This window comes from Bactrocera latifrons, unplaced genomic scaffold (genome assembly GCF_001853355.1).
Source record: "Bactrocera latifrons isolate USDA-ARS-PBARC rearing strain unplaced genomic scaffold, ASM185335v1 scaffold_1204, whole genome shotgun sequence".
In the NCBI taxonomy this organism is placed as follows: domain Eukaryota; kingdom Metazoa; phylum Arthropoda; class Insecta; order Diptera; family Tephritidae; genus Bactrocera; species Bactrocera latifrons.
The window spans coordinates 18,788-22,471 of NW_017534636.1; the positions used below are offsets into that span (position 1 = coordinate 18,788).

At 31.6% G+C, this 3,684-nt stretch overlaps 1 long non-coding RNA gene across 1 annotated transcript in view; it reads left to right on the forward strand.

Annotated features, from left to right (window-relative positions):
• Positions 1 to 3,322, forward strand: part of LOC108978386 — a 10,041-nt gene extending 6,719 nt beyond the window's left edge. Inside the window, exon 2 of the long non-coding RNA XR_001994108.1 lies at positions 2,932 to 3,322. This is a non-coding gene — a long non-coding RNA (uncharacterized LOC108978386). The remainder of the gene's footprint in view (positions 1 to 2,931) is intronic.
• The last annotated feature ends 362 nt before the right edge of the window (positions 3,323 to 3,684 follow it).

Sequence of the window (3,684 nt, forward strand, 5' to 3'; positions counted from 1 at the left end):
GGAATGTTTCGCCTTCTCACTTTAGCTCACCTTCAAACGGATGTTCTTAGGCTACCCAGAGGATACTTGGTCAAGGACCGGAAGTCGTAAGCTGCTTGAGTCATATGTAACAGAATCGTTTCTGGCCACTCCCAAGTGAATGGCGATCAGAAAACTTTCCTCACTTGCGTGAACTTCTACACATGACTCCATCCGTCTAAAAATATTACAATTTTTTTTTTGTTGATATACTTGCACATATTTTAATTAATAAACGCAAAGGAGGCGGCAGACTTCAAGCGACAACTGTCAAAAATAGCAAAAATCGGCCATTTTTGAGCAGTATTGCCTACTCAAATTTGGTAAATTCAGCTAAATACCCGAAATTCGTGCTTGGATTAAAATGGGTCAAATGCGCAAGTTAATTTAAATTAAGCCCGCTAATGCAACTTAGCGCTGTCGTCTGTCAAGGCTATTAGATTATGGGCGAAGGACGCAAATGCATTCGTAACAAACCAAACGTGGTATTTAGAATAAAAATATGGCGGCTTAACTGAAGAGTTAATAAAAAGGTCTATTATAATTTGAAGCATTGCACAGAGCAGTGCAATATCTAAACGGTAACGATGAAGTATATATATTTCAAACTGTTCTTTCTTAAAAAATAATAAAAGTGCTAAATATTGGGAATTGGTAAATAGAACTGCAACCAAATGCACAGTGCAATGAATTAAAACTGGCTCAGTAGTCATTCGATTAATAGTATACCACGGGCATCCCAAAAGACTGATGTCATAACCTTGACAGCCGATTTTTCGTCTTGCCACGCAAGAGAATCGTTTCATAATATGCAGTCCACTAGGTGGACTGGCGACTCGACTCGATTGATTTCATAGGTGCACAGCCCAAATTCAACAGTATTTCCCCCCAAAAACCAATGCTTTCTTAACGCACGAAATGCTTTTTGATACATTTTTTTTTGTAAATTAACACAAGGTGCTTCACCAAAAATGTGATATCTCCTTAACTAGTAGTGATATCTAAATAATAGAAGTCATATAGATGATATTAGTTGTACTACCTATGTATCATCCACAGTAAAACGTGGACGGGTGCTCTAGTTCGTTATAATAATATACTTAAATATTTATACAATCGTGTATTGTCAGATACGCACATTGCTTCAAAGTCCACATTGGCATATATCTCGCAACACCCCTTGGATTTTGGCAAACAAAAACAAGCAGGATTGTGTAAAACATATTAAAGCGCAATACTTATGTACATACATGCATATGTACAAAATACTGTGATCTCTATAACGAGCTCTCATTTGCACATAATAAATATATAAAACAAAACCTTAAAGGTATACCCTATAAGACGTACGGACTCAAAATACAACACATATAGTATATATACAAACATTTTTTGCGGTTAATAAAAAATAATTTAACAAAATTAAAGCAAAAGTAAATTGAATACTCGGAAAAACAACTCTAATTTAACCTAAAATAGTTCTCGTCCAACCATACATATACGAAATCTATCTTGGAATTCAACAAGTAATTTCAGTATATTAAAAGAAAATACTGTTTTAGACTGACTGAGTAGACTTCTACTAATGAAGTTTTTACTGAATCATTTTTGTTTCATTCATTACACCTTTTAAATGAGCTCAGATTCAACAGAACTTAAGCCAACTCAGTTCTAAAGATTCTAAAAATGATTTCTGACGAAAAAAGCCTGACGAAAAAAGTAGAAAGGTGCTACGAAACAAAAAAGGGGAAAGACATAATGTGCAAAAAATTCATTGCTGAGAGTAATAGTCTAACAAGACACTCATTTCATTCTTGCCTAATTAGGACAACTCTGAATCGGCATTAGAAATGAAAAGCTTCTTATGACGCAGTAGTATAATCTGATGGCTCAGATCTACCAGAAAATTTTAAGTCCTCGTCTTACGCCAAATATCAAAACTGCTTATATAAGTTTGAAGACACAAAAACAATGGAACTTGAGCAGTTAAAATCAATTAAAAAAAAAGGTGATATACTCGTATTTCTCACGTTAAACAAATATATATTATACATATATCCAAATCCAAACATTGTTGATATTTTCCCTTTTCATTTCTAATGCCGATTCAGAGCTTTTGTGTCTCCAAACTTATATATAAACTATATATATACATATATATATATATATTTTTTTCTATTTTTTTCAGCACTTGGAAAAATATAAAAAAAATGGATAAAAACTCCATTTAATTACCTGTTCTAATGTTCATGAACTTCAAAACTAACGTTTTCGGGAAAATCGAATAGAAGTTTTTAATACATCAATTCAGGTATCACGGCCTGTCATTTAAACGTTGCAACTCCGTTAGTTTGACTATAATTGACTCAAAATTTGTACACAATATTCTCGACATATTGGTCGTTTAAAAAAAAAAATATTTTAAAAGTTTATGCCTTCTATAAGGTAAAATAAATTGCTAAAATAAATGCACCTGTGAAGGGTATATTAGCTTCGGTGCAGCAGTATTTAACGTTTTTTCTTCCTTTTTTTTATATTTATGTCATTTATATTTTGTTGAATGGATTTTTGTATGTATGTATATTTTGATTTCACCACTGCACTGTTTTTCAGTTATGTTAGTAGTTATTTGACCACAGAAATTTTTGTTTTTGTTTTGTTAAAAATCCATAGTATCTGTCACTATTTCTCGAAGGAACATATGTTTAGTCACTTTTATTCCACAATTAGCTCCTCACTCTTTTATTTTATCTTTTAACACTCGATTTTCAGGTTCCTTAGCATCCTTTTTTTTATTTTAACTTTTGCAAATTTTCAATTTTTTTCCAAGACAAATTTTAAAAAGAAACGTTTACTTTTATTTTAGATAAATGCAATCTAATTTTGTTTCGTTTAAATATACTTTAATTTTAGTACTTTTACACTATTTTCGCCACTCGCTTCACTACTGCGGACCGCCGAAGAATGTTGTCGTCGCAACGAACGTTCTTGTGAACCCTTTAAGGTCTGCTGGGTGGTGAATACGCGTAACTGTATGAAGTTGTCATGTGTGCTGTCTTCGTGTGTGGTGTCTTCATGTGCGGATCGTGTTGGTGTGGTGTGTTATCATCCAGTCACGTGTGTTGAGGGGGGAGTTAACGCTCCCCCGTGACTAGACGACATTATCAAATCTAAGAATTTTGAATCTCTTAATTTTAAATATGACATGAATGAATGAAATCAGAGAAATAATAAGGTAGGAAAGAATTAACGTAAAAATATCATATCTTATTGATGTTTCTGAATTTCAAATTGCACAAAAAAATAATCGAACAATAGTTTCTAAATCAATACACGTTTTAACAAAACAAAGAAAAATACTAATCGAAAATAAAAACAATTAATTGTGAAAATAAATTTTATTCAGTCCAATTTTGTAAAAAAGGAGTTAAATAATGAATTTTGTATAATAAAAAGACATAATAAGTACTATATCAGATATGTTAAATAATAAACATGGTAATTGTACAAAAATTACTTAAGCAAATAAAGTATAAAAAATTGTTAAAGATAGTGCTATAATAATTTCGGGAAAACATAATGTTAATAATCATACAACAGACAGAGTACATTTGATAACTTTTGAAGATAATATATATACATACTTACATGTTTTTGTATGAATGT